The sequence below is a fragment of the Ornithorhynchus anatinus genome, chromosome 3, assembly GCF_004115215.2.
Source record: "Ornithorhynchus anatinus isolate Pmale09 chromosome 3, mOrnAna1.pri.v4, whole genome shotgun sequence".
In the NCBI taxonomy this organism is placed as follows: Eukaryota; Metazoa; Chordata; class Mammalia; order Monotremata; family Ornithorhynchidae; genus Ornithorhynchus; species Ornithorhynchus anatinus.
This window is the reverse complement of record NC_041730.1, coordinates 74,359,777-74,373,859: the sequence shown is the minus strand read 5'-3', so window position 1 is coordinate 74,373,859 and position 14,083 is coordinate 74,359,777.

Genomic DNA, 14,083 nt, shown 5'->3' with positions numbered 1-14,083 from the left:
AGACATTAAAATAAATTACAGGTAGGGGAAGCAATTAAGTATGCTACTGATGCCTGTCTACTTGTATTTTGTTGTCTGGCTCCCCCCTTCTAGACTGTGAGCCCATTGTTGGGTAGGGATTGTCTCTATTTGTTGCCAAATTGTACTTTTCAAGTGCTTAGTACAGTGCTCTGCACACAGTAAGTGCTCAATAAATATGATTGAATGAATGAATAAGGATACATACATCAGTGCTTACGGTGGAGATGATTTGAGTACTGAAGTGCTTAGGGAATAGGACTAGGTGAATAGATAATGGTACGGAGGGAAAATAGAGTGCAAAAATGAGGCATCAGTCCGGGAAGACTTCTTGGATGAGATATGATTTTAGTAGGACTTGGAAGAATTAAGGGTGGTGGACTATCAGAAAGGAGTTCCAGAATAGAGGGAGAGCTTGAGCAAGGGGTCGATAGAAAGATAAATGAGAACAAAACACATTTTGTAGATTGGAATTAGAAAAGTGAAGTGTGCAGTCTGGGTTTTAGTCGGAGAGGAGTGAGGAGTTTCCACTTGATGCAGTAGTGGATGGGGTGTTTGAGGAGCAGGGAGAAGTGCATGGAGTGATTCTTTAGGTAATCCAGGCAACAGAGTGAAGTTCGGACTGGTAGGGAGAGACTTCAGGCAGAGCTTTCAGCGAGGAGGCTGATGAAGTAGTCTCGACATGATATGACAAGTGATTGGACCAGTATGGTGGTAGTTTGGATGGAGAGCAAGGGGCAGAATCTGGAGATGTAATGGAGGTAGAATCAACAGGATTTGTTGACTGAACATACAGTCTGTTTTGCCATTTTATGCTAAATACGGAATGTGGGTGATTGGTAGTTGTATAGCACATTTTGGCACAGCGCCCTGTGGTTGTTTTCTTATACTACGGGGAGTTGTTTGGCATTCAGACTGTGAGTCCGTTGTTGGGTAAGGATTGTCTCTGTTGCCGAATTGTTTTTTCCAAGCGCTTAGTACAGTGCTCTGCATACAGTAAGCGCTCAATAAAAACGACTGAGTGAATTCATTTAAAAATATGGAGGAATTTGTAACAGCTTTAGGGTGGTATTTTTCTGAGGCTGCAGCTCCCTCTGGTGTACTCTGTAGTTATATTTTTCTGCAGAACATCTTTTACGGCGATGTCACTGAAGATCGTTTTCTCTATTTGCAATTGTGACCAAAATGTATACTTCTTCAATCAACGCTACCCTTTAGGCACAGTGCCTTATGGTTGTTTTCTTATACTACTGAGAGTTGTTTGGTATTCATTTACAAATAGAGAAGAATTTGTAACAGATTTATAGTTGTATTTTCTGAGGCTGCAACTCCCTCTGGTGGTACTCTGTAGTAACATTTTTCTGCAGAACATAGTGTCCTCGAAGATGAGGTCACTGTGCTGGAGATAGTTTTTCTCTGTTTACAATGGTGACCAAAAAGAGTATTTTTCAATCAACGCTATCTTTCTCACTGTGCAATGATAAATTTAGTACTTTTCTGGGTTGTTCACTGATCTCCTACTACAATCCAGCCTGCACACTCCACTTTTCTAGTGCCAGTTTGCTCACTGTGCCCCCATCTTGCCTATCTGACTGTGAACCCCTTTCCTACATCCTCTCTCTGTCCTGGATCTTCCTTCCCTTCCCTAAATGCCCAATCGCCACGCTCCCCACCTTCAAAGCCTTATTAAGATCACATCTCCTTCAAGAGGCCTTCTCCGATTTAAGCCCTCTTTCCCTTGACTCCCTCCTCCTTCTGTATCATCACTGCTCTTGGATTTGTTCCCTTTGAGCATTCACCCCACCTTCAACCCCACAGCACTTATGCACATATCGATAAATTATTCCTATTAATATCTGTTTCCCCCTCTAGACAGTAAGCTCCTGTGGGCAGGGAACCTGTATACCAACTCTGTTGTATTATACTCTCCCAAGCACTTAATATAGTGCTCTGAACACAGTAAGCTCTCAGTAAATACCATTGATTGCCACATTTGCTTTGAAGAGTTTTTAAAATCATCAATAGCATTTATTGAATGTTGTACTGTGGACTTGGAAGGGACGGAAGAGTTAGAAGCCACAATTCCTGCTGTTTTCCATTTGGCCCTGTGCAGTGACAAGCATTTCAAAATATCTGCACCTGCTAGCGAGTGCTGTTTGGTAGTTTGATGTCCTTTCGATTAGAAATGGGCAAAGGCAAGATCAAATGGTGGCACAGGATCAGCCAAATCTGTATAGAACTCTCGCCACCACCATAACATTAGAAAAGGTTCTTCAAACACATTGGCTTTTGCAATTCAGGACTTCTGAGTTCTTGTCAGTTTCTCTCAAGAAGCAGGAATTCACTTTAAAGGGAACAAAGCTATTAGCAGGGAGAAAATTGAAGGGAGGTTATACAGCAGAGGGTGGTTTTAATTTCTTCGCAGAGTCCATGTTTTTCTAGAGCTAAAAATTGCTGAACAAGTTACTCATCCTCTTTACCATCATTTGGTGTCTAATAGTCATCTCAACCCCAAGTTCTTCCCTACAGTTTTGTGTCCTCTACTGACTTCAGGATTTCCTCTTGGATATTCTGCCAGTTTTTCATAGTTAATATGCATAATACTGAATCCTTCTCTTATAAACCAATGTTATTTGTTGAGGAGGAAGAAAAAGAATAGACTGGGTAGGAGCACCACTATGTGAGGAGAAAATGTCAGAGTAGACAGTTGAATCTATATAAGTGTTTAGGCATAAATACCTAAGTGTTAAATGTGGCAGTTGGGTTGATGTGACTTGGGATTTGGGGAGTCATTTGGTTAGAGATGAGATTGAGGAGGACACTGAAGCTGGGGAGGGCTGGAGATTGGGGTAGGGAGAGGAGTTCCAGGAACCATGAGAGCCAAGGTTTGAGATGGGAGAATTGAGAGCAAGATGTAGCTTGAAAATGTTTGGAAAGAGCAATGAATATGAGCTGTGGAGTAGCAAATGAACAGAACTAACATGTGAGGTTGGTAAAACTGATGAAGAACCTAAAAGTGATTTAAGTGGAAGTTTTGCTTGAGGTGGAGGGAAATGGGTAGCCCTTGGAGGTTTTCTAAGGGCGGAGAGTAGTGTGCCAATCGATGTTTCGGGAACTGATGAAGGCAGCAGCATATAGTATACATTGAAGAGGGGAGAGGCAGGAGACTGAGAGATGGTGAGGAGGCTAATAATAATAATAATAATGTTGGTATTTGTTAAGCACTTACTATGTGCCGAGCACTGTTCTAAGCGCTGGGGTAGACATAGGGGAATCAGGTTGTCCCACGTGGGGCTCACAGTCTTAATCCCCATTTTACAGATGAGGGAACTGAGGCACAGAGGAGTGAAGTGACTTGCCCACAGTCACACAGCTGACAAGTGGCAGAGCTGGGATTCGAACTCATGAGCCCTGACTCCAAAGCCCGTGCTCTTTCCACTGAGCCACACTGCTTCGAGGCTCATACACAGTACTCTAATTGTGTTTGGAGCAGAACCTAAGGCAGTGGCTGTGTGAGAGGAATGGAAGGGAAGATCCTGTAAATACTGTGGAGGGAAAACTGGCAGGATTTAGCAGTTGACTGAATATGAGAACTAAAAGTAATAATAATTATGCTATTTCATTCATTCATTCATTCAATAGTATTTATTGAGCGCTTACTATGTGCAGAGCACTGTACTAAGCGCTTGGAATGAACAAGTCGGCAACAGATAGAGACAGTCCCTGCCATTTGACGGGCTTACAGTCTAATCGAGGGAGACAGACAAGAACAATGGCAATAAATAGAGTCAAGGGGAAGAACATCTCGTAAAAACAATGGCAACTAAATAGAATCGAGGCGATGTACATTTCATTAACAAAATAAATAGGGTAATGAAAATATATACAGTTGAGCAGCCGAGTACAGTGCTGAGGGGATGGCAAGGGAGAGGGGGAGGAGCAGAGGGAAATGGGGGGAAAAGAGGGTTAAGCTGCGGAGAGGTGAAGGGGGGGTGGTAGAGGGAGTAGAGGGAGAAGAGGAGCTCAGTCTGGGAAGGCCTCTTGGAGGAGGTGAATTTTAAGTAGGGTTTTGATGAGGGGAAGAGAATCAGTTTGGCGGAGGCGAGGAGGGAGGGCGTTCCAGGACCGCGGGAGGACGTGGCCCAGGGGTCGACGGCAGGATAGGCGAGAACGGGAGACGGTGAGGAGGTGGGTGGCAGAGGAGCGGAGCGTGCGGGGTGGGCAGTAGAAAGAGAGAAGGGAGGAGTGGAGAGGAAAAATCCCCAGCTAGGATTTTGCTGCTCAATTACCTTGAGCGTGGCACTTACAATACAAACGAATCCCAGGCTAAACTGCTTAGATTTGTTTGAAATGGTTTACATTATTTAAAAAAAAACAAACTCATGCTTATGATTTCAGCATGTTTATGAATGACAATTCTAAAAAAAAAAAAAAGGAATTTGAATGGAGTCCCTTTGTCTTGGGCCACCTTGTTCACTGCACACATTTAACTCTAAAGGCTATTGTCCAAGTGTCCGCAGGTGGCATTGCCCTCCTAAGTCCACCAGCAGTTATTCATTCATATTTACTGAGTGCTTACTGTGAACAGAGCACTGTACTAAGTGCTTGGAAAGTACAATTTGTCAACAAATAGGCATCAATAGCATCAATATAAATAGAATTATAGATATTAATAAAATAATAAAATTTTTAATTAATTTTAATATTAATAAAATAATAAAAATTAAATAACATTAATAAAATAAATAAAATAATATACATACACACACACATACTCAAGTGCTGTGGGGCGGGGAGGGGGGAAGAGCAGAGAGAGGGTAATTGGGGCAATGGGGAGGGGAGGAGGAAGCAGAGGAAAAGGGGGGCCAGTCTGTTCCTGTGGGGCTCTTGAGCTGGTGTGGTTCCCTAGGGTCCTTGGGATGAGAGATGTCAGGGCTGATCCAGAATCAGACCGTAAACTCATTGTGGGTGGGGAATGTGTCTGTTTATTGTTGTGTACTCTTCCTAGCACTTAGTACAGTGTTCTGCACACAGTAAGCAATAAATACTACTGAATGAACGAACCCCTCCAGGCCTGTTCTACACTGATCCAGGCCTGCCTCAGCTGGGTTCATTTAAACTTGGGACTGATACAGAATTGTAATAAATTGTATAGCTCTGCAATGGTATTCACTGAGTACTTCCTGAGTGTAGAGTATTGCACTAAGTGTTTGGGGAAAGTGCAATGCAGTAGAGTTGGTAGACATGATCCTTGCCCACAGGGAATTTACAGTCTAATGAGGGAGACAGATATTAAAGTGTAGATAGGGAAAATGCCTGATTATAAGGCCATGTATATCCTTATAAAACCAGAAGCAGCTTTGTCTAGTGGATAGAGCACAAACCTGGGAGTCAGAAGGACCTAGGTTCTAATCCTGGGTTCTAATCCACTACTTACCTGCTGTATGACCTTGGGCAAATCACTAGACTTTTCTGGGCTTAAATTGCCTCATCTGTAAAATGGGGATTAAAAATGTGAGCCCCATGTGGGACATGGACTGTGTCCAATTTGAGCTGCTTTCATCTTCCCTAGCACTTAATATAGTGACTGGCACATGGTAAGCTCTTAAATCAGTGTGGCTCAGTGGAAAGAGCCCGGGCTTGGGAGTCAGAGGTCATGGGTTTGAATCCCTGCTCTGCCACTTGTCACTTCACTTCTCTATGCCTCAGTTCCCTCATCTGTAAAATGAGGATGAAGACTGTGAGCCTCACGTGGAACAACCTGATGACCCTGTGTCTCCCCCAGCACTTAGAACAGTGCTCTGCACATAGTAAGCACTTAACAAACACCGACATTATTATTATTATTATTATTATTACCATTTAAAAAATGTATGTAAGTTCTGTGGGCCTGAGGGTAGGGAGACTATCAAGTGTTTTAGGGAGTACAGATCCAAGTGCAGAGGTGATGCAGAAAAGAGAGAGAGTAGGGGAAATGAGTGATAGAGGAGGCCTCTTGGAGAAGATGTAATTTTTAGGATGGTTTTGAAAATGGGGAGAGTGGTGGTCCATCGGTTACGAAGAGTGAGAGAGTAACAGGTGGGAGGGGAAGATGGGGGCCAGAGGTTGGCGGTGAGATAGATGAGATAGAGGTACAGAGAGTAGGTTGGTGTTCCAGGAATGAAGTGGGAGGAATGGCTAAGAGATCAGCAAGGTGTGAGGTATAGGGGAAAAGGTTGTTTGAGTGCCTTAAAGTAGTTGGTAAGCAGTTTGTTTCAGAGATGGATGGGCAGCCATTGGAGGCTTTTGAGGAGTGGAGAGACATGGACTTAACAGTTTTTTTTTGTTTTTTGGGTTTTTTTTAGAAAATGATCCTGGCAGCTGAGTGAAATGTGGAGTAGAAAGGATTGAAGTGGGAAGATACAAAAGGAGGAGCATTCAGCAAGGAGGCCAATAATAATGTTGGTATTTGTTAAGCGCCTACTATGTGCCGAGCACTGTTCTAAGCGCGGGGGTAGACATAGGGGAATCAGGTTGTCCCATGTGGGGCTCACAGTCTTAATCCCCATTTTACAGATGAGGGAACTGAGGCACAGAGAAGTTAAGTGACTTGCCCGCAGTCACACAGCCAACAAGTGGCAGAGCTGGGATTTGAACTCATGAGCCCTGACTCCAAAGCCCGTGCTCTTTCCACTGAGCCACACTGCCTTGTCAAGGTTAAGAAGCAGCATGGCTCAGTGGAAAGAGCACAGGCTTGTGAGTCAGAGGTCATGGGTTCTAATCTTGGCTCTGCCACTTGTCAGCTGTGTGACTTTGGGCAAGTCACTTAACTTCTCTCTGCCTGTAAAATAGGGATCAAGACTGTGAGCCCCACATGGGACAACCTTATTACTTTGTATCCTGCCCCCAGTGCTTAGAAGAGTGCTTGGCACCAGTAAGTGCTTAAATACCATTATTATTATTATTATTGTTAAAAGTGCTTGGTTCATGTGGTAACAGTTTGGGTGGAGAGGGAAGGCCGGATTCTAGAGATACTCTCAAGATAGAAATGAGAGAATTAATTCATTCAATCATATTTATTGAGCACTTACTCTGTGCAGAGCACTATATTAAGCATTAGGGAAAGTACAATACAACAGTAAACAGTGACATTCCCTGTCCACAATGAGCTTACAGTCTAGAGGTGGGGAGACAGACATTAGTACAAATAAATAAAAATGCAGATATGTACATAAGTGCTGTGGCACTGGGCTGGGGGAAGAGCAAAGGGAGCAAGTCAGGGTGATGCAGAAGGGAGTGGGAAATGAGGGCAAGTGGGGAAAATTTGGGGTTAGATTGATTTGCAAGTTGGGGATGAGAGAGAGAAAGTGAGATAATGTCAAGGTTATGGGCTTGTGAGACAAGGAGGATGGTGGTGTTATTGGAAAGTCTTGGGGAGGATGGTGAGGGATCATTATTATTATTTTTTTACTTCAGGTACTGGACCAATTGGAATGATCCAATTTTGGAGGCAATTAAGGCAAACTAGATGGTGACAGAGGCTGTGAGGATTGTGGGAATTGCTGAAATGTCTTTTGCCACAGATGCCTACCTGTCCCTAAGAGCCCTTCTCTGATGTGGCATTTGGTGTTGGATTTTGGGATAGACCAAGGTGACAACCCTAGGTAGTGTGGCCTAGTAGAAAGACCACAGATCTGGGAGCAAAAGGATCTGGGTTCTATTTCTGACTCCACCACTTGGCTGCTTTATGACATTGGGCAAGTTACCACGTAGCTCTATGCCTCAGTTTCCTCATCTTTAAAATAGAGGTTAGATCCCACTCCCTCCTATCTAGACTGTGAACCCCATGTGAAATAGGGACTGTGTCCAAACTGATATCTACTTCAGTGCTGTGAGCAATGCTTGGCACATAGTAACTGCTTAAAAAAACCGTTATTATCATTATTATACATATTATCTCATGTCCATCAGTTGATTGGAATCTTCAGGTGCATGTTTTGGTGGGGTAGGTGTGGGTAGAAGTGGTCCAGAAGAGTCTAGTAGGATTTTGTTGCCACTGGATAGCTCATTTCCATTGAGCTTGTGACACAGACTGCCAGTTTCTAAGGAAGGTCCTTTGCTACCATTACAAACCTCGGGAACACTAATGAATTTTATTTCAGCATTTCAAAGCTCCAGGCAACCTATATGTCTTGGATTCTTTTTATCCCAAAGCACCCTGCAGGGACCACCTTTTGAGTGAAAAGATCCTGTTTTGTTCAACTTCAAGAACAGCAACTCTGTTATGGAACAGATAAGGAAACCAAATGGTTTTAACTTTCTCCCTCAAGCTCTCACCATGTTGATCAACCCACTTCCTCCGGAAAACCTTTCAGTGACTCCTCTTCTCCCTCAGCATCAAAGAAATGCTCCTCACTCTTGACTTCAAAGCTGCCTTTCAGTCCAGCTCAAATTAATGACTGTCTTTCATCCCTGCACTCAGTAAAAATGAATATCCTTTGGGTCCCGTGGGCCTTTTCCTCCCACAACTAGCTCTAAATCTTCTTCTTCTTTTGTTGGGGTTCAAACAGCTCTTTCTGTTTTTTTCCCCATGCTACTTTTGACTATCCTTGGAAACTGACTTTCACTTTCCTCTGCTCCATTAAGCCTAGCAAAATCCCTCTGACCTTGAATGGCAATAAGGGATGGTTTGCTCCAGTATGTAGCTTGTTACCACACAGCTCCCACCCCCGGCCAAAAGAAATCCTCTAATGACCATTTCCTGCCTCTGACCCTGGTCAGTCATATTTATTGAGCACTTGCTGTGTGCAAAACACTGTACTAAGTGCCTGGGAGAGTATAATATAGCTATATAACCGACACATTCCCTGCTCACAATGAGCAAGGATGACTGGCTCCAGAATGTAGCTTGCTTCCATGCAGCTCCCCATCTCTGGCCTAGAGAGATCCTCTGATGGTCATTTCCTGTTCCTGAACAGCCACCAGGCCTTCGCCATCTTAGGAGGTGCTGTGGCAAGCAAAGGAAAAGAGAGAAAAGAAATCTGGTCTGAAAAGTTTTGTGTCTGAGAGCTCATAAAATATTTGATGATGATCATAAATAGGAATTACCAACTCTCTACTTTCCCAAGTGCTTAACACAGAGCTTGTTGTGGGCAGGGAATGTGATGTTATAAAGTACTCTTCTGAGCGCTTAGTACAGTGCTTTGCATACAGTAAGCACTCAATAAATATGATTGAATGAATGGTAAGTGCTCAGTAAGTACCACTGACTGATTATTGTGCCTGAGATATTTCAACTGTAATATAGGGATAGCAGGGCTAAAGGAACAGATCTGGAAACATAAAAAATCACTTGTCTGCTATATTGTTGTATTGTACTCTCCTAAGTGCTTGCTACAGTGCTCTGCACACAGTAAGCCCTCAGTAAATAGGACTGTCCAGGTGGCTTTCCCCCCCAGCATCACTGAGTTTTGTAAAAAGCAGACTTGATAACTACTTCAGTGTGCTACTGTATTTGTGTACCTACTATGTAAAGATCATTGTTTTAAGAACTTGGGAGAATACACTGTCCTCATTAATGATATTTGTTGAGCATTTACTAGGTGCAGAGCACTGTATTAAGTGCTTGGGAAAGTGCAGTACACCAGTGTTAGGAGATATGTTCCTTGCTCACAACGAGTTTATATACCAGAGAACTATATACTGTTTCATAGTTCCTTCCCTCTAGCGGGCTAACCATCTAATGGGGAAGGTAGGCAAGCAGACAAACTCTAGAAATTGTGGGAACATGAAGGAGAACAAGAATATATGAGACTTTCTCAGGTATGTCAAGATGAGATAGATGGAGTACATTGTATTATTTTTTGGTTGTGAGGTTCTTAGTTTCTGCTGAAGGAATCTTTTTTGGGGGGGGGGCAAAAAAAAGACCTCCCTGATAGAAACTTGGACCATTTCTTCTGGGACCCTCCTTCTTTCCTGGCCAGATCATCTTCATTCCTCTTTCCCCTTCATGGAGCTCACATCATCCACTTTCCTCTCTCTTTGGAAAGCGAACAAGCTCAAGGTAGAAGGGACATTTCCACCATTTCAGTTTCCTTGAAGTTGTGATTGTCTTCCCAAATTAAAGTCCTATTGATATAACATTTGTGGGTTCATCAAAGAGGAACCCGTGAGGTGTCTACATTTTAGGGAGCTTAAAATGGTTGATCACTGAACCATCTTTAAATCTTTAAGTGGACCTACAATGTGTGATAATGGGAAAATATAATACAATGACCAACAGATTCTATCTCCATCACCATAGAGTCAGATATAGAATCACACAGGGGTTGGATCTGAGAAGCAGCGTGGCTTAGTGGAAAGAGGCTGGGCTTGGTAGTCAGAGGTCATTAGTTTGAGTCCCAGCTCTGCCACTTGTCAGCTGTGTGACTGTGGGCAAGTCACTTTACTTCTCTGTGCCTCAGTTACCTCATCTGTAAAATGGGGATTAACTGTGAACCTCACGTGGGACAACCTGATGACTCTGTATCTCCCCCGGCGCTTGGAACAGTGCTCTGCACATAGTAAGCACTTAACAAATACCAACATTATTATTATTATTATCTGTTGAATCGCTGAGTGAATCCTTGTCCCAAGGGGCTTGTGAGAGATTTTCATTTCCTTGGTATAAGGCGAATCCAAGGAAAATGAGGGAAGTTAGCATAATTAAAGACTTGTTCTCATGTGTTGGATTATAGCTCCCTGAATTAATAGCAGCCAAAAGCATCATAATTTCTGCGAAGCCAAGAGAGGGCGCCCTTCTGTCGAAAATCAAACCAAACAGGAAATAGTCCTTCTAGACTGCCTGCAAATCAGTGTTGCCAGTAACCATGAATCAGAGAAAAATCAAAGCCCCGAATTTTTGGGGGGACATCTGTTGATTGGTAGTTCCTCTGCACTGGTTGTATTCCCAACCCCAGTGATAAATTAGGTTTTTGACAAAGCACAAGAAACCCTATCCTCCTTAAAACTGCATCTCCAGGACCGCTTGAAAGGTGACAGCAGGCCGAGGTGCATTAGGAGGGCAGAGGGAGGCCAAAGTGGGCAGAGAGACTGTGTGGTGGATGTGTCCGGGAACTGCTGGTTAAGGGAGGACTTTTGGTTTGGAAAGATGTTCTAGACTCAGGGCAGCCTGACACAAGACCAAGTGGCAGGAATAGGTGGATGATTTAGTATTCTAAAATCATGTTGTAAGATTGCTGAGGAGATGCTATGTGTCACATGCTTCCAATAAAGATGACCAAGTTTTTTTTTATGGCATTTGATAAGCACTATGTGCCAGACTCTGATGTAAGCTTTGAAGTAGATAAAAGATAATCAGGTTGGACACAGTCTCTTGTCCCACATGGGGCTCACAGTCTTAATCCCCATTTTACAGATGAGGTAACAGGTACAGAGAAGTGAAGTGACTTGTCCAAGGTCACAGCAGCCAGGTGGTGGAACCAGGACTAGAACCCACATCCTTCTGTCTCCCAGGCCTGTGCTCCATCCATTAGGCACACTAATTCTCTTTCATTTTTTTCATTTAATGGCTCATGAAAATCTCTAAATTTTACCCACTACACTTCAGGTCACAGATCAGTGTGGTGATTCAGTTTGAAACAATCTAATATTCCTTCTAGAAGAAAGTAAAAATTCAGATTTCAGCACTTAATGAGACATTTCATCCTCTCCATTGCTGGCAAGATCCTAACCAGAATATTGTCAAACAACCATTCCCAGAATCCCAGTGTACTTTCAGATTTCACCATGGTATAGTGGACATGGTCTAAAGTGAATAGAGTAGCACCAAGAGCTTTATGCAGTCTTCATAAACTCAATTTTATTTATTGAGCACTTATCGTGTGCAGAGCACTGTACTAAGAGCTTGGGAGAATATAATATAACAATAAGCAGTCACAATTCCTGCCCAAAGTGATCTTACACTCTCAATAAAAGCATCAGTAGATCTGGGCTACTGAAATTTTCCTGTAAATTTGGCTTTCCTGCTGAAGTTAATAATAATAATAATGGTATTTAAGTGCTTACTATGTATCAGGCACTGTTCTAAGCCAATCAGGTGGGACACAGACCCTGTCCCACATGGGGCTAACAGTCTTAATACCCATTTTACAGATGAGGGAACTGAGGCTGAGAAGTGAAGTTGTCACCCAAGGTCACATAGCAGACAAGTGGCAGAAGGATTAGAACCCTGGTTCTTCCAACTCCACTTGTATTTATTCAATGCTTATGGTGTGCAGAGCACTGTACTAAGCTCTTCTATCCACTAGACCATTCTGTTCACTAGGATTCTGAAACTAGTTCATGATGGCAGAGTTGGAAGTGCCCTGTTCAATCCATTCCCCACTTCCAGTGGGTTAAAGAAAGGTTTCATGGTGGGTCCAGTCCTGTTGAATTTATGCCATGGATGTTGTTGTAACAAGAGACCTGGGCCTAAGTGTGAAAATACACTTCTGCTTTTCTGAGAAACTTTCAGCTCTGTATTTTGGGCATGTTCCAAAGTCTTGGAGGCAGTCATTAACAATTTGCTCTATACAGATGACTACGTTCTAGAGGCCAACAGTTCCCCCCAAATCTGCAAATAATTGCAAACTGCCTTGCTGAACTAGCTAGGCATTAGAGACTGGTAAATTTTAAAGAAAACCAATATATCAGACTTCACTGGGATTAATGATGATAATGATAGTTGTGGAAAGCACTTACTATTTGCCAAGCATTGTACTTAGCGCTGGGCCAGACACAAGACAATCAAGTCCCACATGGGGATCACAGTCTTAAGTAGGAGGGAGAATAGATATTGAATGCCTATTTTACAGATGAGGGAACTGAGGCAGACAGAAGTTAAATGACTTGCTGAGGGTGATGCAGCAGGTAAATGGCAGAGCAGGTATTGGAACCCAGGTCCTCTGTCCCTAATTTTTGTTAATAATGGTATGTATTCATCTCAATATGTTCTACGCATTGTGGTAGATACAAGATCACTAGACACAGTTCCTGTTCCACACAGGTATTACAATCTAAGATTTAGGAAGAACAGGAATCTTATCCCCAATTTGCAGATGAAGGAACAGAGGTCCAGAGAACTGAAAATGACTTAACCCTAAGTTGCATAGCTGGAATTAGAACTCAGGTCTCTTGACTCCCAGGCCCCTGCCTTTTCCTTCAGGTCACCAAAGCAACACAGTGACAAAGATGGAACCAAGACAAGGGAGTAGAAAATGAATCAAGAATATCTTTGAAAACCCACTAAATAGAATGTGTCTGTAAGCTCATTGTGGTCAGGGGACATGCCTGTCAACTTTGTTGTATTGTACTCTCCCAAGTGCTTAGTACAGTGCTCTGAACATAGTAAGAACTCAATAAATACCAAAGATGATGATGTGGTATTAGGCAGCTTGGTATTAGGCTTCAGACTAAACTAAGTTTTGGGAGTTGTTGTGTTGTCCAATCTTCCCTTCAGCTGGAAGTCCTGGACCCCTGCAGGCAGACTCCATATCCAACTCCTTGTGCAGTTCCCTCATTCATTCGTCATACTTATTGAGCACTTACTGTGTGTGTACTGTACCAAGTACTTGAGAGAGAACAATAAACAGGCACATCCTCTGCCCACAACAGAGAAGGGTCATCACTTGTAGGCTACATTCAACATCAAATGTCAGGTCAGGGTATAGACAATGAAAACTTAGAACCAAGTCACTGTCCTAACACAGAAGCTATCTTCACCTCCACACAGCTGCACTGGTTGGAACAAATGAAGAGAGTGGGCAGTGTCTTGATGCTGAATAGCTGCTCTATGGTGAACTGAAATTGAGGAATTAAAAGCAAGAAGGGCAGGAGACATGTGTTTTAAGGATATGTAAAGCAAAGCCTCAAATGGTGCAGCATCTCAGTTGAAATCTGGGTGTCAAGAGCCCCAGGTAGACCAGGAAGACAGTCTAGAGGGGGAGACAGGCATTAATATGAATAAACAAATAATTTACAATGTATAATTTAAAGATGTGTATATAGCTGCTGTAGGGTTGGGGATGGGGAGAATATCAGGTATCCA